The sequence below is a fragment of the Chaetodon auriga genome, chromosome 4 (assembly GCF_051107435.1).
Source record: "Chaetodon auriga isolate fChaAug3 chromosome 4, fChaAug3.hap1, whole genome shotgun sequence".
Taxonomy (NCBI): Eukaryota; Metazoa; Chordata; class Actinopteri; order Chaetodontiformes; family Chaetodontidae; genus Chaetodon; species Chaetodon auriga.
In genome coordinates, this window is record NC_135077.1 from 14,437,883 (window position 1) to 14,463,080 (window position 25,198).

Here is a 25,198-nt window from a genome sequence, read left to right on the forward strand (position 1 = left end):
TAATTAAAACTAAATATCGTTCCAGGCTCACCAATGAGCACCTGCACGTGTGTATGAGGATGGCCTTGACACCATTCCAGCCCAGGTTTAAAATCCTGGCAGGACAAGCTCGAGCTCAGTTCTCTCACTGAACAACAAAAAGTGTGGAGAGTGGGAAAAGAGGGAAAGAAAGAGAAACTGTATAACTGTTCAGCTGTTATTTTCAAATTAGTTGAGACTGTTAAGATGTGAAAGTTAACAAAGAAAAAGGAATATTCAAGCTGTTGCTTCACTTTTACTTTTTCTAAAATTAAACACTTTCTTTTATAATGCACAATTTTTCCAAAAACATTTTATTTTCTCTATTTCATTTTTAAATTCAAATCTGCCTGGTTTAATGTTAAGTGACAATAAATACTGTCGAAATGTTTTTGAATTGTACTTTCTTTATTTGATCAGATGTTGATTACATGCAGATGTTGATACAACTACTAGGCTACTTCAGTATATATATCACACAAATCATAACGTTATGACATTATGATGTTCCGGACCTTTGCTTTAGGAAATTTTCTCTAACTGGACCTCTTTGAATTTTAGTTGAATACCCCTGGTGTAAGCAAATCTTACACAGTATTAATTCCATTTGAGTAATTGGGTTGTTTTATAAACAGAAAGTTGGACTGTGACTGAGATTTAGGACTTGAAGTCTGAAACCAGTTTTCCTGGTCAGCCTTTTCAGCTGCCACCTCAGATAACCCCAACAGAGGATGGCTGACATTCAACCATCCATCTTCCCTGTGTACATCTGCAGTCCTCCTCCTTTCCAATCTGTGAAGGAGGCAGAAAATGTACATCATTGTGCAGTATGTGAACATAAAGTCTAAAGTCAAACTTTTAAGCTCTTAGTTTTGTGATGAATGAGCAGGCCATTCTTTTGTAGACAGTGTCTCAGTATTTATGTCCAAACTGAAGGCCCATTTATTCAGCAGAGCTTCTAATCTATTTCAGTTCCCATCTCTCCAACGATTGTTTTCTTCTTTTTTGCTGCAGGTGCGCACTACTTGTTTTGCTGGTGGTCAGCGCAGGTGTCACCAAATGCGGTTATACCCCGGTGATTGTGTGCACACAGGTAAGCTCATAAACACACACATTCGCACAGACTTTCTTGGTTTAGTATTGAAAGAAATGCAACACAAAGAGATATTTGATCTTTACATCAAAGGAAACATTTGTTTAGCTCAACTTTCTCAATCACGGCAGAGTGTTTAAAAATGAGTAATCAAAGTGAAATTTTGCTTCATAATTTGGACAACACTCACTAAATTGCTGCCTGGGTCTGTAATTATTATACCACGAACTGTGAGAGCTCCTGCTGAATGTAGTTTAGCCAAAGAGGAAATGGTTATTAAAGTGGCATTAAGTCAATTTTGGCAGTCAGTATTAGTTAGTGGTCATTTTGAGGTACAGTGGCCTGTAATTTACATAAACGATACTTTCACATTTTTACACCAGGAAAAGTAAGCTGGTCGACAGGCCTGAGTTGAGCCCAAAGTTTGCAGGGTCTGAGCCACATATGGAAGCCCTGTCAAGTCAGGGTCGGGATCGTGGTTGGAGTTGGGGAAACCAAGTGTTGGATGTGACGCAGCTTGACATTTTGAAGTCATGTTGGAATAAAATAAAATTCATAAGACAAACAATGAACAACTCCTAATAGGCAAAAAGTTCTTTTTGCCAGAGCAGAGTATACAACAATGGTGTTTTAAAGTCAAATATTTAGCCCGCTGGCAAGTTATTACTGATACCTGGAATTAATCAACAAACCTATCAACCCCCCACAGATACAGAATGTCCTGTGTGCTGTAGGGGAGTGACAGTCTTGATATTATCCGCTGGCAAAAGCCTGATAATTATCCAAAGCAAATTTGGTGATACTACAGATCTTCACTTTTTAATTTAGAGCAAGTGTCGGGGACGTCTGACCTCTGGGCCATATGCAGCCCATGAGATCGTTTGATCTCACCCGTGAGATAATTCCTGTCATGCATCATGGCCACTGTCAAGAAAAGTAAAGCAGATGCAGAAGAAATGTTCGTTTTTTGATGAAGTAAAAGGCAAGCCAGTTTGCCAAAGTTAGTCTGTAGGGACTAACTTCTCACTGATGAAAACTTTAATCTCAAGCATTATTACAGCTTGAAACATGCTAAACAGAAATGAGCTGCAAGGACAAATGCACCTGGATTTGGAGGAGTTTGGATGCCCAACAAGCAGCTTTCACAAGAGTTCTGTGGTGAGCGAGCTAATGGCTAAGAAGCTGAAACCTCATTCTGAAGGAGAATTTGTGAAGGAGTGTCTTGTTGCTGCTGTGGCGTTGCTAGCACCAGACAAACTGAAATTATTCCAAATTGTCAGTTTGTCTCAAAGGAATCATGGAGATGATGGAAAACTTGATGTGGCTGTGTGCCTTAATGTTGGACATTACCAAGTACCTCTCAGCGGTGAATGTCAAGCTCCAAGGACCCAGCCAGCTTCTCAGCTCTCTGCTTTCAAATGTGAAATAATTTGAAGTGAAATTAAAGCTGCAACAAGTGCAACTGGAAAGAGGAACCACCGCATTTTCCTACTCTGCATGAACAAAAGTCCCCTGTGACATCTGAATGTGCTGGTGAGTGTGAAAAGTCCTTCAGGCATTTGGAGAGTTTCAGGACATGATAAGTGGACCAAAGGAACTGAACATATTTGCTACACCATTTAACTTGAGACTAGCTGATGTCCCTGATAACCAACAACATCAAATCACGGAGCAGCAAAGCAACGACTCGCTCAAGGCTTCAACACACCCTGAGGATTTCCCCTGTCTGGAGACCTATGCTGAAGTTTGCATCTCTAAAAATTGACTTTTGCAAAGACTGTTCTGCTTGAGACTGACTGGCCCAGCCCTGGAAAACCAGCTGCAAGTAGCATCATGTTCAATTTCCACCTGACATCAGATGCCCCCGCCACAGAGAAGCAGCTCCAGCCATCGCATTAAAGGTTAGTGTGATGTATGTGTTCAATAATTTAGTATGGCCCTTGGAGGGTGTTGTAAAAATTGGAATGGCCCTTGATAGGAAAAAGGTTCCCCACCCCTGGTTTATAGTGATAAAGGCCCCTTTACAACAGCCTGCCATTTCTGCACTTAGAAAACCAGATAAGATCACAACACGACACTGTTAACAGCACACTTCCATGGCCTGCTTTGTACTGCAATATTCTCACAAACTTAAATAAAAGCTTCATACATATGATGAGTCATCCATTGATCTCATTGTACAACGTTGACTTCCAATAAGAAAAGAATTGTGGGCTTCATTTTGTGCGAGAAATACAGTGACATTTTTGCAAAGCTTCTTCATTTGCCCTTTGCAGACAAAATCTTCTGTCTTCTTCTTAGCACACAATTCAGCTAAAATGCACATTCAAATAATAATACTAAACATATACAAATGATCTTCATCTAAGTAGCAGCAGCAGCAGCAGCTAAAGTTTTGTTCAAAATGTCACCGGTACAGACACGTAAGGTAGCCAGTAGGTGTGTGTTCAGGCACTCAGATGAATCACATGACCAGTGATGGTCATGCTACAACAAATGATTAACAGCATTATCTTATTAGCATACCATGTCTACACAGGTGACATTGCTAAAGCAGCAGCTTCAGTGCTCCGTCAGTGTCTTCAGGATACATATAGGAGCAGTCACTGGTGGAGATGTCCTGCATTTTGGGAGCGCCTAACATACGATCACCAAAGTTAGGCATGTGAAACTGCTTCAGGTCACAAATAGGTGCATAAAGCTCAAGTGACATGCTGACCGTATTGATAAAAATAGAAGTTTATCTGTCAAGATACATGTGAGGCAGATATCAAGCCTAAAAGCCACTGGTCACATCTTAAATCTATGAACTAGTGCAGCTTAATTCTCCTTGGGTAAGATTTTCGGTTTGGTTTGAGCAGGGGTGTTCCTGACCATTACTACTCTGGAGACTTATGGTTTCACTAGTTCCCCCATTATGTCGCTCATCCATCCCTCCTCTCCTCCAGCCAATTTACACCATTTCTTACTTTCACTTTTTTCTGTTCCATTCTCTCCATCCACCCTCCTCCATCGCTGCCATGCTCTCTGCACTGCTTCCCTTTTCCCTTTTTTTCCAGTCTCCTATGAATTTTTGACCTCCCTAAGATCATCACTCTGTCTCTCCCACACTCTCCTCCTGTTTTCTAACTTCTTTTGTCTCACAAACTCCTCCTCTCGAGCTCTCTTCTGTAGTTTTGCCTTTATCTTCCCCTGTCTGCGTCTCTTGCCCTCTCCTTCCATCACTTTGAAGTGTAAATGATTTCCAACAGGACGTCTTGGTTAATGAAGTTGAGGGGGCTGCCTCATTCAAAGCAGTTGTGTCAAAAAGAGATGGAGAAAAGAAGAAAAATAAAGGAGGGAAAAGGAAGGAGCGAGGCCAGTTTGAGCTTGATCGGGAAAAGCAGGAGAAGCAGTGGATGTGATCTGTGTATTGGGTGTGGAGTTTTTTTAAAGAGAAAATAAATTCAGCAACAAAGTACCACAAAGAGATATCTGATTTTTACATTCAGGAAAGGTTGTCGCTGTCAACAGAAACTGACATCCGAGCCCCCTTATTTTAAAATATTTCATGATAGTTTTAGTTTATTGTAGAGATGTCACAAATATCTTTCAATACCAAGACATAATTTTTCCCATAAGAGAGCAACACAGTGCACAGTTACAATATGATTTCTAAATAAATTGAGGTATATTTGACAGATAAAGAAAGAACAGCCTGCTTCACAACTTTTGTGTGTGTGTGTCTGTGTGTGTGTGTGTGTGTGTGTGTGTGTGTGTGTGTGTGTGTGTGTGTGTGGATGTCCAGGTATTTATCATGTTGTGGGGACAAAAATCTGTTTACACAGTCACACTGTGGGGACTCACCTGCCTTATGGGGACAAAATGCCGGTCCCCTTAATGTAAATCATTAAATTTTAGGGTGAAGACTGAGGATAGGTTTACGGGTTAGGTAAGGTTATGTTAGGTATAGGGTTACGAATAGGCAAATAGTGGTTATGGTTAGGGTTAGGATAAGGCTCCAGGAAATGAATGCAAGTCTATGTAATTTCCCCACAAGTGATAAAAAACACAACATGTATGTGTGTGTATGTGTGAAGTTGATTCCATTCAAGAAAAGTGGAGTAGGTCATTAAAAATCAGAAATGACATGCTGTGAATTGCTTTTTTTAAAAAAAAAAATACTGGACCTGCATCCATGACAAAACATATTGTTTCTTGGCACAAAGAAAAAAGGAGGGAAACTATTGAATGCAGAAAATTTAGCTTCTCTCGTTACTGTCAGGGAATAAGCGATAAGTGATGTAATTTATACTTCATTACATAAAAACTATAAATGCAGCAAAGAAGAAGGATGCTTGCATGACTGGTGTTGTGTTGGGCATATGAGCCTCTTACATAGTGACATATTAAACACAATTAACATAATTTAAGGACTGGCACACACCTAATTATCTGACCACTGAATAATCCAAAAGTTGTTAAGAACCCACTTGGAAGCCAGTCATGGTCCAACATGCAATTTACACAGCTGTGATGTGGAAACCTGAAGCCTGCAGTGCACACACTCTGAGAACAGACTTTTAATGAAGTACGAGACGTCTTGTGCCCTGCAGTTAAACTTTTGAAATGAACAATATTTGCATATTTAGAATAATCCGGATTTTTCAATGAGGGAGAAGGAGCAGGTTTAATTTTAAGAATTTGTAGCAATATAATTGTGGAAAAATCATACACGACAAAAATTATTAAATCAAAGCAGAGGATCTTTATATGCCTGAAAACATGCCTGGAGGGGATCTTTTAAAAACATCAGTGTGTCCTTGTTCTAAAATGTGTGCCACTAAATGGCGTTAAATTGCATAAAAATTTGTTTTTGAGTTATCGTGCTAAGAAGCAATGAGCAAAGAGATAATGAGGAGGTATAAAGTGGTTTTAGGAAAAGCAGACATCAAAGTTTGAGCACATATGAAATGCCAAGCGGACCCTCAAAATCTATTTCTGCTGTGGTCGGTGGTGTATGAGTGCGGCACAGTCCCCTCAGAGAGGAAGGGATGGATGGGTTCAGAGGAGGAAGGGAAGATAGGGAAAGATGACTGGCCGAGTATCTGATGTGTAGCTTGGGGAATCAGAGCAAACGAGTGGAGGAAGTGAGGAGATGTGATGGGACTGATGCTTTCCAAATGTTCAGGGAAATGGAAAAAAGGATTGAGAGAGATGGGGAAGACTGAAGAGAGGGTGAAGGCAATCAAAGAGCTGACAAACCCTGGCACATAATATAACCAGCCCTCAAAGAAAGACGAGACTGAGGGGGAAAGAAAGAGGTGGTGTGTAAGTGTGGAGCTTTTAAAAAGAGGAAGTGAGAACGTCAAATCAAACAGAGACAATTAGTTAGCATTTTATACGATGCAACAGTAACACGATAAAAGATAGTTTCGTCTCTAATAGCAGGCCACATTAAAATCGAGATTATGTCAGCATAACAGCCCGTCCTCACCAGAAAAATGGCTGTATAGGTTGACCGTGGAAGCAGGTTAATGCGAGCTATAATTACATTTATTGTGAGGTTGTGACCTCTAGTGGCTGAAGTGAGGTCATGTAGTATAAAGAGCAAGAAAGTCTGCATATGGAGGAAGGTGGGGTGGATGGATGGGTCAAACAAACACAGGACTTTGACCAGGAGACTACTGTTCAAGTCCCGTGTGAAGCTGAAAGTCATCATTATTACATTATTACCCAACACTTAACCAAATAGTTTTGGTGCCTAAACCAAACCAAACTGCAAGTGTTTCACAATGTTAATGACGTGAGGATGAAGGTCTGTAGCAGGTGCTGTCCAGCGGTGATATGTGTCATTTTGGGAGTCATTGACCTCTTCTGTCATTTGGGTATGAGGATGTGTTGAGCGTAAATAGATTTTGTAGTGCATCACAGCAGTCTCTGCCAACCAATAAAGAAAGGAGAGTTTGTCATCAAAACTCATTTTCATAAAGAGAATTACAGGCAAATAAAGTAGCTGTGAAGATTTATAGCTGAAGTACATTTTAACAGCTTCTGCTTTTGTACTAATTATGTATCGGCCAATAAAATGCAGAGTTCGACAAAATGATTTTTACCAGGAAATGGTTTTAGCCAGTTTTAAAACTGGAGCTTCAAGCACTTTGCTTTCAATTACTGAATTTGCTCTTGAAGACCGTGAAGTCTATTAAAATGGAAATCTCATCAGCTGAACATACAGTAGCTTTTATTGTGTACTGTTCAACTCCTGCAGCAGACAACAATCCATCCCTGTGGAAGTGCCCTCGAGCAGAAACAAGGGAAACACTTAAAGACCTGCTCGAATGAAAATCAAGTTTCTGAAAATCAAAATCAATGAAAATCAAGTTTGTCCATGGGATGTTTTCAATATGGTACAAGACATAGCAGGAGTGAAATAAGCAGTCAAAGCCATGGCTGAGACAGTGACAGCTTGACCAATGATGCTCTCAAAAACATAGATTCAGACAGCAGAGCTTGATACGTCACGTACCTAAAGAACCAATCCCGTCAACTAGAGGGGTGGGACTTTTCATATCACAATAACGTAGTCAAACTGAAAGCTCATGTTATCTATTACTGTTACATTTATGATAAGCGACCCTGCACGCTCTTCTTCTTCAGGATTGGGTTCTGATATGAACATGTATGGCTGAAGTACTTCCACCTGCCGTTGTACAGCACACCGTACCAAGCAAAGCAGAAAACAAGCAGAGGTTTGTGTGATTGATGAGCAGAGTTGAACGCTCGCGCTGCTGGCCAGCGACGGAGGGGCGGGTGGAGAAAGAGGCGGTAACTATTTGCATGTTTATACATCTGAGCATGCTTAATGAAGGCAGCTGTAAAAACACTTGTCAGCAATTTAAAGGCATGAAGAGATTTTTTTAGATGGAAAAAAACTCTATGTAATTTTGATGAACTGAGATGAGTTTTTAGGGGTTTAATCAACGCCAGCAGAAGCACTTTAATGTAATGTACTGACTGAAAGACTACATGTGTAGTTCTATGTCGCAAGCACACAGGGATAAGATTGGTTTGCCAGCTGCTACAGCTTGGTCATAAAAAAGACTAGAGTTTAACATGGCAGCTAGAGATGAAGGGAGGAAAAAGAAATAAATGAGTTAGAGAAGACAGCGGTGGGGCGGACTCTCTGTTCTGTCCTCCCTCTCATCGTTGGGGAAAATTTATACAGCCTATAGTGTGTGACGTCTGAAACACACAGAGGAGAGAAGGGAGGCTAGATGGAGATTAGAGAGGGGGGGGGAGATGAAGCCGATTCAACGAAACCAGGGTGCGCAGGGAGAGACAGTCGAGAAAAGTCAGGGAAGAGCAGAGCCGTGAAAGATTTGTGGCCGCGATGAGGCGTGAAGCCATGGTAGAGGAGGAAGGAGGAAGGGAGAGAGGGAGGCAGAGAGAGGCTCAGGATGACTGGGAAGAGCCAGAGATAGAGAGCAACCGTGAGGGACACAGAGAGCGAGGCAGAGGGGATAAAGGGATGAGAAGAGAGCGGAGGAGCGAGAAGCGAGGGGGATTGAGGAGCGTGTGAAGTCAAAAGCTGCTGAAAAGTGTTGCAAAGTTACGTAACGCAACCCTACTCCTCTCTTAACAGGGGGATTGTAGAAAATGCAGTAAATTGGGCATAATAACAGTGTGTTTTCACCACCGCTGGGAGGAAGATAGAATGTTTTTTAAGGCTCATGTTGCGCAGCAATACTCAGATTGGATTTTTCTATGCGCCGCCACAGCAAGAACACCGCTGCCGCTGCTTTAGAAAATGGAAAATTAAAATCCTGTAAAGAAAAAGTGATTTTATCAAATTGATTTTTCTAGTATAGCCAAATAATCCCCATAAAACCTCAAAGTTAAAGAGGCCACGCCAGCTCAGTCGCAGCCATTGATACGGTCATCCATCAGAGGTGTGTTTTATTAAAGCTTACCGTATGCCCTCTCTCACTGTAAATCAGGTCACCATGACACACAGGTCACATTCTGAAGCGAAACAGATATTTTCAGAATCATGGTGACAATGTCAGTGTGTGGGGAAGAGTGTCAGTACCTGGACGCAGGAGACTCTCTGATTGGTGCATATTACTTTGACCTGTGTTTGGGATTGACATTTGAGAGATGCCAGGAGACCAGCGGTTGCTTTGACATTCTCTTGAAATGTAGAATGTTAGGAGGTCTTATCTGTGAGTCTCATTGTTAGATTTTTCTTTCATAATATATAAAATGTCTTCTGCACTTGGATGTCTGTGGGAATGATGGTTCACTCCTACAGGTGTCCTGATGTACAGGGGGATTTTCTGAAATGTAGATTTTTCTATGCTTTTTTCAGCCTTTCATCCAGACACAAATGCACTTTTAATTGTAGGTCACTGAAAACTGAGTCTCTGGAAAAGTCCTTCAGTGGTGAAGATATTCAGAGACTCTGTTTGCAGCGTCGACATTTAGACAGGGAAGACAGAGTTTGTGGCATGTGACAACAGAACTTGCACCGTTATCTCCTTTGTTTACTTGGGACGATTTTGTGCAACAGCAAGCAAGTAATACAGTTGCTAACCTTGGACTTTTTACATGTTTACACATACATGTACTGTTGAGCTTCCACTTTTATTGAGGAATGCACTACTTCTATATATTCCAACACCCCCATGACGTAGACCCCTCCACCAACATGTCTGGTTTTGCTCGAGGGTGGGTCATGGCATAGTAGGATAAGAGCTCTAGTTGCAGGTAGCCCACTGATATTATTATTTTTTATTTTATTTTTTTTTTCAGGTTTCTGAAAGAGGAAAAACCCTGTTTTTAGAAAATACCTGTGAACATGTGGATTAGGCATGATTACATGTCTGGACTGTGGGGGTGTGTAAAGACTGAGCTTGATTGTCCGCTCCTGTTATGGTTAAGTTATTCCATGAAGTGGAACACTGGGACATACCTATTTCCCAGGAGACGTTTGGCATGTCGCTACAGGAAAAGCACAGGCGTGATTAATAACATTCGGACTGTATTTCATGTTGTTACGCCGTGGCATAGGCCTCTTTACTGGAAGACATTTTAGCATGCCACATTAGAACAGGTGTAGATAATAAATTAATGATGGTTAAATTCCATTCAGCTGCTTCATTTTCAGGGTCCTTACAGTGCATGCTGGCTCACTGCCACACATGCTTTTCCTACTATGATAAGTCCATATGTCTTGATTTAACAATACGCCATTGTTAATTCTATTGGACCTGATATTTTCCTGGTATGACATAAAAAGTGTAGTTTTATTTGTGGCAAAATGGATACAAAGAGGAAAACTGCCTCCCTCACACCTTTTTCCTGTTCTATCACTTCCTTTAATGATCAACGCTTTCACTATGGTTTGCAATCAGTTAGAGGTGCAAATCGCAGTTCACTAAAGTTTAACTCTCACTGAACGTATTTAGTCCACCGAACACGCCTTTTCCATTAAAATAAATTGATTTCTGTCCAAACCTTTGCTGGTATTAATGATATCCTTCAGGTTGGACCGTTTATATAATTTATCTTTCTTATTGATTGTGGTGATGTTGCATAATTTCTAGTATAGCTGTTGAATTTCCACCTAAGCAGATCAAATCAAGCAATGTAACTGAAAAACCTGTGTGTGTGTGAAGGGGCTTTAACTGTAACTGCATTTACATAGAACATGTTAATTAACACCAATGAAGCCTTGACATGAATGTAAAGCATTTTATCATCCAGACACATGCACATATATAACTGAAAACAGCTTGGGAACTGTTTCCGAATGAAATCATGAGCCCAACAATCAAAATCGAATAATAAAATTCTCAATTATTGCACCCTCCGCACTGACGTCACTCCACTTATACATAATGACATTCATGCATAAATGCAGTAGAAACAGTCCAGCGGGAGGCAGAAACAAACAAACATGTGAGCTGGTTGGAAACGTGTCCCTGCCTTTAGAATCTCAACCATTCTCACTTTAGCTGAAGTGGTGCTCATGAGGCATGACGAGGCATCATACTTTCAATATGAATACAATGTGAGTGCATGGTAACTATCCTAATCACAGCCTGAGATGCAATAAAAACAATTTAAAAAACACTGGCTGAGTTGAATATTTTATGTGACAGCTGTCTAGTTTAGGACATTAGAGTAAATTGAATGGAATGTTTTGATGTTTATCTGATTATGTTGTAAGAAAAGATTATGTCTCTCAAATGGCCTGCTGGTAATTCATCATAATGGAGTTAAAGGATGCCGGCTGTTTGTTGTGTGTGTGTGTGTGTGTGTGTGTGTGTGTGTGTGTGTGTGTGTGTGTGTGTGGAGGTGATGATAGCAGAGCAGGGAAGACGGGTGTGTACGCCACCAAGCCTGAGCAGACATTTACTGGAAATGGCCTTTGTGTGTTTATTTGCGAGTGTGTGTATGTTGTGTGGGACGTTGGTTACGTGATGTGCGAACATGTGACTGCAGCTGTAAGTGAAACTTTGCAAGTAAGCCGCTGCTGTGAAATCTGTCTCTGTGGGTGGTTCTTCAAGTTCCTCCTCCTCCTCCTCTTCCCTACTTTGTCGTCCCCTGTACATTCATGTCTCACAAAGCCACATACAATATGGTCGCATATATCTTCCTGATATCTATGTATGTATTCTATTTCAAGATAGCGGTGCCTAATATTCATCGCATGCACTGCTGTTATATATACGATACGGTTGCCACAGCGAGCTTTTGTTATTCCTGTTATCTTTTCTACACAAGTCGCTCATCTGGAGAGGACTTGAGGCTGGAAATGCCCCCTCCCTGTTCTCTATAAGAGCCTCTGTGTGCCTCTGTAGCTCATTTACATCTTGAACCCGTAGACTATTTATATAAACGATATCTGCTCTTCCCTCACTGTATGCGTCAAACGAAAGCATCACATGTCAGATATTGTTATCTTTGTGCAATGTACAAAAAAAAAAAAAAGAAAAGCACTATTTATCCCAGGCAAAGGAAAGTTCCATATTTATACAGATATAATGTTTAGCATATAAGAGGAGAGAACACGGGGACATAAATAAGGGTTGTGTGACTGAGAGGGTTGCAGAAGCCTCAGATGTGCAGCATTAGTAACAATCACAGGGTTAGAAAGCAATAAAACGCTTTGAATATGAAGGAGCTCAAAGCCGGTTGTCTTATACCAGCAATATAAAACATCAGTGAGCGTGGGATTCATTGCCTCCCCTGAGATTTTATTAAAAAAAAGGATAACGTTTAGGCATTAGAAAAGATCACATAAGGTGAACTCCTTATATCTGTGCTAATACATCTGCATGTACAGTAACTGAAGTATGAAGCTTGTCAAGGTGAAACTCAAAATGTGATGATGTAGACAGCAGCAATACAACACCTGACACTTTCGGCTGTAATGTTATGTTTGTTATTAGATAATCAGCTATACATACAGAATAATAAGTGATCCCCTCTGCAGTCCAAATGTGACCTCACAAGCACAAAAGCCTGACGGAGCCTTTTTAAAGGGCGGTTGTTTTGCTGCTGATTCGGCTTCGCTTCACTTCATTCCCATATAAACTGCATACACCACACATGTAAGTCTGGTATTGCTTTGGTCAGGTGACCTCTGTCATATTAGCATATTTGACTGTGGACTCTCCCTTCCATGATTTTATTTTGTTGTGAAGTTTATTTGCTGTATTTAACCCTATTGCCAGGCAGAAATGTTGATGCTCTATTTAACACTAGTTTACATCCAGTCATGTATTTAACATTCAGGTCAATTTTCTATCATTTACTTTCAGTCGTTTTTAAAATGACTTCTTTCTATAATAGTGTGCATTGCAACTATGGTACGTCAAGAAGTGCCAAGTCAAGTGCAACAGCATTTTAGTATCTTAAAGACATTATGCATCTCATCCAAAAGGCTTATTCAGTTCAAGGATTCCTCTTCAGCCAGGCTTCTTCACTAAGAACTTTGTAAGGCTTTTAGGAGAAAGGCCAACCATCCTCATGAATTTAAAGCAAGTCCAGTTGCCCTTGCCTGGCACTTATTGATATACAGTACCTGGCTTGAATGAGTGGCTGTCTTCATAGACATACAACCACGGAATCGCTAAGGTTAAGGAAAGGATCTTGACTCACAACAAGAACTAAAAGGAATAAATATGTTGGTTAAGGAAAATTAAAAACGCGAAAAAACGACTAGTGACGGGTCTATAATAGATGAGCTTTAATATTTCAATTAAAAGTTTTGCTTTATAAGCACATCCACCCCAGCCTCCACACCCTTAATTTACTGTCGCATTACATTTCTGTCCCATGAAATTTCCCCACATGCAACCCTGGAAAAAGAACAAGATGTCACGGGTCTGATGCAGATAGTAACTGGATATCGATCAGAGAGATTCCAAATGGTGAACAGTGTATGAGAGCAGCACTTCAGTCTGTAATCTGGTTGTAGAGATGAAACACGTCAGCGTTTCTTTTCGCCGACTGAGCACATTTGCATGGTCCCAATGGAACAAAGGTAAACTGGGACCTGCGAGTCCCCAGAGATGGCTGGAGATTGCACCAAAATAGGAAGCGTGTGTTTTAATTTGTCTATCATACGGGAGTGAATATTTGTAGTACATGTTGGTACTTTCCGCCTAATACGCTTTGTGCACTGGCACTGAAAGAAAACATGAACATCATAGAAATATCTTTCCCGTGCAGTGAAATGTTGTCCAGTTCAGTTTCGTTCCATTTGTGGCGTACACAAAACAAAGTTGTAAAACACAGGAGTCAGATTAAATGCACCCAGCCAGTTTAAAAAAAAAAAAACAAAAACAAAAAAAACAGGAGCCAGTCACTGCGGTTTTCGTGCTCGGGCTTTCTATTTTCTACATTAGCTCTTTATTTCACTCATTTGTCTTTTATAATGTGTTCTGTGTCCTTCCCTGTGTTTGGAAGTGTTTTGATGATTTAGCTGTCTACCATTCATGGCGTCTTTTGTATGAGGTGAGATGTTTTAATAAAGCCCGAAGGACTTTTTATCTTTTGTGTTTGTTTTATCAGTTTTATAGAGGTAAATATACTTTAGTTTAAACTCAAAGGATTTGGAGCCCTGAGGGTGACAGCATCAGAGCAGGGGCACTGTAGGAGCGATACGACAGTAATGTAGTCAGCAAAATGAGAAATAGCTTAATAAAAAGTAAGTAGAGAGAGAGAGAGTGAGCAGGAGGTGGAGAGAGAGAAGGGGACTTGGCAGGTGCTGCAGTCTATGCATCAGTAACCAGAAGGGAATGCAGTGGTATTGATTAGCCTATTACAATATCAATCAGCCACGCTGCTAATTTACTAATGACACCTTTACTATTGGATAACACTACAAAGGGAGGGCACTACTGCTTCATTCTCACTGGAGAGCTGCCTGCCAGTTAAAGCTAATCCTTTCGGTGACGCATTAGCCAGATCCAGAGAGGACGGACCAGGGGCTAATCAGTATCATTTGGAAATATCTTGTCAGTTTTTTAGTGAGCTGAGACTCTGTTTCAGGACATGAAAACGAAACATCGCTTTGACAAACAGAACAGAAATGTGTTCCTGGAAATATTTTTCTATCAGGCTCCTAAACAGGATCTATACCGAATATACTCAACGCAACCCTGTTTGCAAAAAAGTTGGAATGATTTGAAAGACATAAATAAACAGCATGCGATCATTTGCTAATCCTTTTTGACATTTGTGGTGTTTTGTCACCAAGAGACTACATGGTGTGCTAGAATGTGGGGTGTGGTAATCAAGGTGGCCTCCCAGGGATCTAATTCAGTATATCCGACTTGATCCAGGGTCAGCAGACATGTCTTACAGCAGAGCAGATGCAGATGCACAGATGCAGTAAACAACAATGATGGTGGGTCAAGAATGAACAACAGATGCAGAGAGCTGCATGTTTCTGAAGGATTGCCATCCAAAAAGCTGCATGATCTCTCCGAGAGACCTCACTTCCTACGACCACAGTATAATTGCCATCGAAGTACAGTATATTCAGTAGCGCTATAACGACACACTCTGAGCGATAGCTTAGCATTCAATTACAAACAGTAGGGGAACCAAACCCCCCAGTGGCTTTGTAGCTTCAGGGAGCGCTGCGTTCAATAACACCCGTAATCCTGTAAATGGTTAAAAATGCCTAATCCTTGTTTTAGTAAGGCCTTTATGTGGCCGTTTAAACTTGCTGTTTACTTAGAAACCTCAGCCGCGACACGCCTAACCGGATTAAACAGTGCGGCGTGTGCAGAACGGCATAATACCGCTGCGAGGTAATAAGGATGTTGCATACAGAGCTCCCATAGGCACCACTACATGTGGGCATGAGTGTGTGTGTGCGGGAGTGACAAAGTGATAGAGATGTTAAATACAGAGCTCCCAGTGGTATCACTGGATATAATCCATGTGTTTCCATTGGACACAAATGATGCCTTTTAAATGTGTTCTAATTCAGCTGTGGGGATTCATGAAGTGACTGTGTGTGTGTGTGTGTGTGTGTGTGTGTGTGTTGGGTGGGTGGGTGGGGGGGCTATGAAAATGTGAATGTCTGATTGTAGGCCAGACTATTTGTGGTCGACTTATGTGTTTTTGTGAATCTGTGCGTGGCCGTAAATGTCTGTGCTTCGAATGGGGACGTCAGTTCTGTGTGGTGGAGTATGTGTTAGTGTTAATGTTTGTGTGTTTGTTTGTCTGCGTTTGCATTCCCAGCACGGTTCCTCCTGCTCAGAAATGCGTCTGTATGACTATGCATCTGTGTTGTTCATGTAATTCTGTGTGTGTGTGTGTGTGTGTGTGCGTGTGTGTGTGTGTGTGTGTGTGTGTGTGGAGCCAAGCTGGGCTTAATGGATTCCCTCCATCTTAATAGAGCTGGAACCATGAGGTTAATGAGGGAGCGATGTTTAGATGATGCTCGAGTCCTTTAACTACATTCATCACAGTGTAAACCAGCAATGCAGCAGCCACACATATATATGCAAATACTCATGTTATTTGGTTTCTTTGTGAGAGCCACTTTGAGTTTTAGACTGTGAGATGGAGGATATTTTTGAAGAGACCTTCCTCACCAGAAAATGACGACGGTGGTTGTTTCTTCAGACACAGAAAACAACCAGTGTTTGTCTCCTAGCATGTGACTCCGTGTAGGTGTAGCCATATGAATAAAAGGCTGCTGTCGCTAAATGCCAAAGGTACGAGTCGTGTGACACTGTGCCACAAGACCTCATAGAAAGGAGGTCAAGGATGGATGAGTGGGTCAGCAGACAGAGAGTTGTAGAGTTATACAGAGTTGTATAATGCCCTCAGTGGCTCTGAAACACAGTAAAGGGGGTATTCACACTTTGCTTGTTTGGACCAGTCGTTTCAAATCCTGGAGGGTTGGTTCTTTTGGCCGTGTGTGAGCACAGCAATCACACTTGGATACGAAGCCAAGCAGGTGGGCTGATTGCCTCAAGAGGGTGGTCTCAGCTTGCCTCCACTCGAACCCTGGAGCTCTTCGTTTGCAGTCACAACACAGTCGACCCTCACTCACTGCCTGATGAATAAAGATAATGTAATCAAGTTCACCTGATGCACCATCTGAGGAACAATTGTTGTGCGAGGACTGAATGCAACAACTATCCAATATTTCCTGATTTGAAAGAAAGTGGGCAAACTGCAGCTCTGAAAACGGCCAAAGTCTCCAAAGACTGCAAGAAATAGATCAACATTATGTCAGCTTGATCTCATAGAAGAAAAATGCCTGCGTTGCAAGCTGGAGGTGTGGAGTTTGAAAGGAGAGGATGTTTACCAGGCAGGGCGGGTCCAGTGAATGATGCTATCAAGTTATGGGAAATGTAGGATCCAGAGTTCTTGGAGGTTGACTCATACTAGGGACTATCAGTCAAGACATCCTGGTCAGCCATGCTGACCATTCTTTCTTCAAAGAGAATATCACTATACCCTTTTAACCACAGTCTGAGTCATCATTATCAAATGCAGTGACCTATTTTTTTCCTTAGTTTGAAGAGCTTGCTTAAAAAAAAAAAAAAAAAACAGGACATTTTATAGGGTCCTTACTTCTTTCTTCAGTGTTTGTGTATAACCATGTGAGTGCATTTGGAATACAAATGTAGCGCCTACAGTATGTGTAGGACAACTGCTTGGAGATGTAGATGCAGACAGCCAGGGCTACAGCCTTTCATCACTGCGTGCACGCCTGTGTGTGTTACTGTACATGTGTCAGTGATGTGTTAGTATGGTGCTCGAGGCCTGCTTTCATGTGATAACATGCATCTGAAGCCTGTAGGAGTGATAAGCCCCAAGAGTCTCTCGGCCTTCTTTCTTCTTCTTCTTCTTCTTCTTCTTCTTCTTCTTCTTCTTCAACTCTGTGTCCTTCTTTGTTTCTCTTTCACCCTCCTGACATCTCTCAGTCTTGAGTGACAGCAGAGGAAGTCTTGTCTTACCCTCCAACAATGCCTTACATGTTCAGTCAGCCCCACCACCCTTCTGCATGACTATCACCTTGCTAATTAAAGATCATTCCCTTTTTAAGTTGCAAGGGTTCACAAAGGAGAAAGGAGCAGAGCGAGGGGGGGAGGGAGTGTACAGAGAGAGAGAGACAGAGAGAGAGAGAGAGAGAGAGAGAGAGAGAGAGAGGCAGGGCCAGTAAAAAGGAGTTCTATTCCCACTATAAGCCAATCTGGTGTAATGGACTCCCACATGGAGTTGGGATGACTCGGCCACTTTTAATGACTCTGCTACATCAAACATTGAAGCTGCCAAAAAGCAGCACAGACTTCTCATCCCCTTTCTCTCCAGCGCTCTCCTCTGCTCTTGTCATTCCTCACTTTACCCCTTATCTTCTCTCTCCCTCTCTGTCGTGCATCACCTTCCTGGATGAAAAAGAGTGAGGGAAGGAGAGATAAAGAAGTGGAGGCGAGAGGGAGGGAGGGAGAGGCAGCAGTAGAGAGAGTTACAGGGCTTCATCTCCCTGCTGCTTTAATATTTAATCCACACATGGAGTTTCTTGTGTCATTCTGTCGCTAAATGTGACTCCTAGAGGTCAGGTCTTGACTCATTACTGTTTCATTGTTTTGCCACGATAGTCTCAGTCCCCGTCCCTCTCCCTCCCTTCTGTCTTTTTCTTTGTCACTGGCTCTTTGCTTTGCTCCGTTCTCTGACTCTCTGATTCCAAACTTGCTATTTCTCACAGCCTCGTTCGCTTTCCTTCTTTATGTACCTTTGCACCTACCTGTTATCTGCCGCTGCACATTTTGAGTTTGCACATAAAAAAAAGGAATATGGGAAAATGTATTTTAGCGAAGTTTCAATGCTTGGCTGAAGCAGAAAAGTTGGCATATTGAAAAACAGAACGTAAGATAAAGGCTGAGCAGAACAGATTGTTCAAAGACACCTTGACATTACAATACCTGCTTCTCCTTTGTCTTGCCATGTCTTGCCGGCCAAAGAAGAGCAAAACCCTAAATCAAAAGGGTTGAGGTGTAAAGAGGCCATTACACTCTGTCAGAAGTACTTATCCAAATGGTCGAAGAGCTTCGGAAACCCCCTTTCCTTTGCCACTTGCTCCCTCTGTCCATCTCGCTGACACCTTCTGTTTTCCCACTCACTTTTTGTCTCGTCCTGTTTTTCTTTCATTCATAAACCTGCGAATAAAAAAGACAATATGTGAGAAAAAAAGCTTGGGTGCTTCGCTGAGATGGCATGTCGAAAAAGAGGGTAAGACTAATGGAAACGGGCTGTTCAAACACACCTTGACATTGTGATACCTGCTTCCTCTTTTTGTGGAATCTCGTTTCTGAACGACTGGCTCTTTTCGAGGATGTCCCTTTCATACCCAATCATGATACTGTCCTGCTATTGTTTTTTTGTTGGCAGCGACGAGGTCAGAACAGAAATGTGATAAAATTGGCTCATTTCTGAAGCGTTGATTTTGTGTCAGTGCTAAGAAATAGAATAGCAGTATATCCTGTGTGTATCAACCAGCCGCTATGCAGGTTTACAGTGAAGTCAAGAGATTTTGACGCATCATTTCCTCTGGTGTGTGTTCCCCTTCATGCAACGTGCACCAGCAATTAAATGCCCTCAAGCAACATAGTAACTTCTGCCTCAGGTAATTATGTAATTTTAATCGCATCCTCTTGATTATGTTCACATGAAGGGAGCTGATGGAAATATGCGCTGAGTCACATTTCCGAAATATTCTTAAATGTTACACCATGATTTTAGAGAAGCCTAAAAAATGCCCGTCTCTTCCTGTCACTGTCGCGCTTCCCCTTGCCGTCGTGCTCTCTGCATGTTTTTTCTCCATCAGTATCACTGGCCAAGTGTATTGCTCCCTCTCTGACACCATCCGTTGCCACTGTCGCTCCATCCTTCGCACTGCATGTTGCTTTTGTCTGCTATAATAACCCGCTCCATCTCAATTTACTAGCTATCCAGTCTGTTGGAGACCCCCACTATGTTTGGCAGCAGTTTGCTCCTCTGCCATGCCTGCTTTTCTCTATCTATTTCCCCCCTTCTGTGTGCCATTATTTGCTTCTGTTTGCTTAAATCCACTTTTGAATTCCTCGTTGCTTTACTCCTGGTCACACATCGATGCACAGAGACACAGTGGCCCTGTTGGCTGGCTGCTTGGCTACCAACTCGAGGCCACATTTAAATAACGAGTGACCTTCACCTGGACCTTAAATCGAAAACCTTCAGTATGGCTCCCAAACATCTGCTGAGTACATTTTTCAAGACAGCTCTTTTCACTGTATCAGAAAAGGGCTCGCAGTGAAATTACAAAAAGAACCAAAATGAAACACAGTGAAGCCATAATAGAATCAACCCGATACACATGTAATAAGGTCACAGTTAAATGCCACATTAAAAGGGAATAAATTACTCAATTGATTAATTGATGAAAACATAAGCAGCATAATCGTCCACGTGTCCCCGAAAGATCATTGGCGGAATGCCAACACTGTGTGCACTGTTGAGTGATGATGAGCTGCTGCCTTGTTTCTCAACATAAATTGTTGCTGACTTTTATTGCATTTCTTTTGAAATACCCGAATGTAGCTTGTTTAGGTTTTAGCATTTCAGGTGGGTACCCATGTATCTTGTGTTCATGAAGTACACACTGATTTTAAAATAACTGGGCATTGAGTATTAGTTCCTTACATATTCATCGTCATAGACTTTTACAGTAAAGTGTAAGTCAGACTGTGCGCAAACCATAAAACATGAACTTTACCGCCTTACAGCTTTTGCCAGTCCTTTCTTAAAGCTGTCCGTAGTGTTCAGTAAAACGCTGACATGGACCACAGGAGCTGCAGACACAGAGAAAATTTCTTGGATCTTATTTGTTTAGTTTTTGACTTCACTGCTATTGATCATCATTGCATTTTACTCAAATTAATTAAGATATCATGTCATTGTGAAATTCCTGAATTTCCATCAGACAGGTTGAACACAGCTTATCAAAATAATGAGTAATGAGGCAAACAATTTGTAAGAGAAGACAAAACACTCAAGCAATCGATGCAATCAGTCAAAAGCATGACAAATTCCTAATCCTTGGTCTGTGTGAAAATGCAGTCTTAAGTGTTGCTAGAACTCACATGAGCCTTCAGCAGTTTAAGACCAGAGCTTTCCAAATCAAATCAATATCTTTGTTCTGGTAGATGATTGATTGATTGATTGATTGATTGGCGGTGTTTCTGTTCTGACAATGCAGCTCACATCAGTGGGTTTTGTTATGCGTTCTCATTGTTCTATTTTCACTATTATCACCTGGGTTTTTTCCCATCTAAGTCAGACTGCTGGAGCCTCGTATTAGCTTCACTGTACGTCCAGAATGCACTTTTAAACAGGATTTTGTCCCTGATAACATAAGCTTATCCATTAACACAATCATCTTTGTTTTTATTTCCAAAGGGGTTTAAATTGTCTGGATAAATTGGAAGCGTTGGTGGGGCAAAATACCTTCAGAGGAATAGAAATGATTCCCAAACTTTCCTTTAACAGACAGGATGAACAGGAGACCTCTTACCACCAACACTTCAGTTCTGTTCTGCAGTCCCTCCTCTTTTGCTCTTTCTTATCCTTATTTATCCGGGGAAGGATTTTGCTGAGCATATATTCTCTTTCACAGAACTCTCCTGATTTATATTCATGCAGCTGCACACATTTACACCTGGGACCTGCCCATTACAACCACAGCCTTCTGCTGATGGCCACAGAGCAGCTCCAGCTCTCTTCTGTTCTGTCATGAATGTTGATGACGGGTGAGAATGGAAATTAATTTAAGGCTCTATGGTATAGTCCACATTCATGCAGCTCTCTTGTTACAGCAAAAACCATGCTCTGTCCCCATGGGTGCTCAACTCTGAAGAAGCCACTTGATAGTTAGATGGAGCTTGACTTCATTTACTTTACAAAACACAAAACAAGCCGAACGAATCGCAGAGTGAATATTTGGGTCAGTGTAACAGCCGCACATCCTGTGGCTTGGGATTAGAAACAGTGTGAAACATGAAAGCCTGAACCCAGGCTGGAAGCTCCTGAAGCGACTTTCGTTATTATAAAGGGATTATTAGTGATCAAGTGGTCTTTTGTTGTTATTTTTCTAATTTTACCCATTAGAGTCCTTTGTTACACTGCTTAAGTGGCTGTCTATCTTTTAGGACTGAATCTCTTTTTATTTCAATATTCCAGTAAGTTATTAAAAAGTTATATTTTCGAAACTACACTCGATAAACAGCAGGACCCGATGGAGCGTCACAGAGAGTCCTGAAGGCCTGTGCTGAACAGCTGGCAAGTGTGTACACAGACATTTTTAACTCCTCTCGACACAGGCAGCAGTGCCACTGTGGTTCAAGTCCTCTGTTATTGTACCGTAAAAAAACCAAACACATCCACAATGAATGACTTTAGGGTGATGGCGCTTAACACCGGTTGCAATGAAGTGCCTTGAAGTGCCTGTCTGTCCAGTCCATAACATATGTGGTTCCAGATACGGTGGATCTCGCTTCACTTCACACTGAAATACTTGAACATGCTTTATGCACGCATGTTCTGTCTGGATTGCAGCTGCTTTCAGCCAGTTCTGGCCAATGAAGCTGATTGTGAAGCTGGCACACCCCAGAATGCCAGCACGCACCTGTGACTTGGATTTCCATACAGACAGACCACAGGTGGTGAGGATGGGAAATCAGGTCTCTGTTAAGCTCACAGTCAGCACAGGAACCCCTCAAGGCTGCTGCCTCAGCCGTAAAACTTGACGCTGTGTTCACTGACGACTGCGCCTCCACCCAGGGCAACAATGTCATCATTAAATATGCAGATGACACAACCATCCGCGTTGTCAACAAGGGTGGGGACAAATAATCATGCAGGGAACGGGAGAACGAAATCATTGCCTAAGGAGAGGACAACCTTTTCCCTAACATATGCAAAGCCTATTAATTCTGGGCGTCAACGTATGCAACCTTTCACCATCAAGTGTTCTGAGGTGGACCAGGTTGATGCTCACAAGTTTCTAGGCCTTCACATGACAGAAAACTTGATCTGGGCCAAAAACACTGAGGCAACAGTGACGAAAGCACGGCAGCAGCTTTACTTCATCGAAACTCTTCAACAAGTCATCAAAACTGCTGAGAATCATCGGCTCTGACCTCCTCCATGGACTCACTCTTCATACCACATCGCAGGAGGAAAGCACAGAGCATCCTCAGTGACTGACACCATCCAGTTCACTCTGTGCTGGTGGAAGAGGTAAGGATACACCCTGAGACACCACAGGCCAGGGCGCATCACCGCTCCCAAGGCACACTTCCACAACAGCTTTCTGTCAGCCTGATTGCAAAAGACAGTAAGACTGGAGGGAAATACCACACTGTCATTCACACTATGGACACTTCAACCTTCACGGAACCCAAACAAGTGGATAGTGCATTGCAAGATAGCCTATTTTGATGAATGAAGTGTGTTGTCAGTAAATACATATTCAGTATCAGTGTTTTCAGGACTTTTCAGGTGTGTTAAGAACCTTTTCTCATTATGTTAATGGAAAAATGTAAGTGGGTTGGCATTACTTTTCCTTCAAATGTGTTTGATGTTGCTAATAAATTCTATGTAAACATAATTTCTAGGAGACGGGGATGCTGCACAACACTCTCTCATCTCTCAGACTGTGTTTCTGTGTTTAACCCGCCAACCTCAGTCTCTGGTACTGCCTTTATCTCTGTCATTCAGAGTCTTTTCCAAATCCATTTGTTTTTTTTTTTTGCAATAATTCATAGTGAAATAATTAACTGTTCAATAATTCATAATGTCTATTTTTTTATATAATTCATAGTGTGTAGTTTCTATAGTGTGTACTTTATGCTGCTCCTTTAATTGCTTTTCTTTACCTCATTTCATAACGTTGACACACAAGAATTCCAGTGTAGCTGTACTGTCCTGTGCCTGTGCACATGGCACAAAATCTAATCTAACGTAATCTAATCTAACATAGTATGTATTCACCATGCTTGTTGAGACGGTGCAGTTATTGATACCAATAACTGCTTTCATAACAATATTATTATTAATATGAATTAATAATAACAGGAAACCACCCTGAGATCAGCTGTTATCAGCTATAGCACATTTACACAAATAATCACAGACAACAGCTGTTTAAATGTTCAGCAGCGTATTTTTTTTCTTCAGTGATACAGATCAACAATCACTAATCCTTCATCAATAAACATCTATTGTCCAGTTACACTACCACTATCTGCACCTTTACGGTATGCGTGTGAATGTCAGTAAAGATGTGTGGATGTGTGCGTGTGTGGGTTTGTAAAGGAGAGAGGGCGAGCCGCTCAAAGCAAAGCAGAAAAAGATCTTAATTGCTTTGGAAAGTAGAATTTTATTCACCTGGCATGTGAACTCAGCTCCGTGTCTTTGAAACTGCACAGCACGACTTTTTAACGCAGGCTTTCTATATTTGTAGTTTGTAAGTCCAATCTGAGATAACCTTGACAACATCACTATGGCATAAACCGGGTTATGCTCTCAAATTTCACAGAGGACATTATGCATCTTTTTTATATATATATATATATATATATATATATATATATATACAGTATATATGCTTCATAGGCAGGCAGGATTGATATGAACACCTTCAAACCTCAGTTTTGATCCTCTGCATTGTTACAATGAGCTCAGTCATTTCATCGAAAACAAAAGCCTGCAGCATCACAGCAAGCATGTAAATGATCCCATATTGATTATTACACAGTGCAGTACTTGTACTAAGCATTATGCACAGCGGAATGTTTGCAGTTTCCCCTTTTGCAATTTGCACCTCCCTGTGTGTGTGTGTGTGTGTGTGTGTGTGTGTGTGTGTGTGTGTGTGTGTGTGTGTGTGTGTGTGTGTGTGTGTGTGTGTGTGTGTTTATGAATGTGCTTGTGTCCATTAATCTCGGTTGATACCAACAAAGAAGTTGCTGGGAGATGCAGGATGGCATCCATAAAGCAAACCCGAGTCTCATTAGGCGGACAGCACGGAGACAACATTACTCACACCTTGCTCAACCTCTGTCTGTCTTTCTTTCACTGTCTTCCATCTCATTTCCCTCTTTATCCTCCATTTCTGTCAGCTTTTCTTTACACACCCTTGCCTTCAAAATGGAGAACAAAGCATATTTTTTACTTTAATGGACAGGAAAATAAGATTGGAAAAAAAAAAAAAAGGTAGGTGGGTGAAATGGGCGGGCATTTCTCCGTTTGTGGAAAATGTAATAGTGCGAGTGGTGCAGAATTTCACACGTATGAACAGGGAATCTACAGAATGAACCCTTAGACTTTACAGCCGTAGTTGTGCTGAATATAGACTGCATTGATCCTTAGACTTCACCAAAGTGTGCTTACTAAATAAAGTATAATCACAGTCAAATGACAACACAAAGCAGATGGTTGCAGAAAACTCGCATGTATTCATCGTCCCTTCTCACCTGTCTGTCTCTCTCTTTCTCACTTACTCTGTCACCGTGCTTGACTCTCCTCATT

The 25,198-nt window shown here is 41.5% G+C and overlaps 1 protein-coding gene across 2 annotated transcripts in view; it reads left to right on the forward strand.

Moving 5' to 3' along the window:
* Nucleotides 1–25,198, forward strand: part of LOC143319033 (protein phosphatase 1 regulatory subunit 29-like) — a 249,560-nt gene that overhangs the window by 116,093 nt on the left and 108,269 nt on the right. For both annotated transcript variants that reach the window (XM_076727591.1, XM_076727592.1), the window contains exon 3: nt 1,033–1,111. The gene's annotated coding sequence lies outside the window, so the exon portion shown is untranslated. The remainder of the gene's footprint in view (nt 1–1,032; nt 1,112–25,198) is intronic.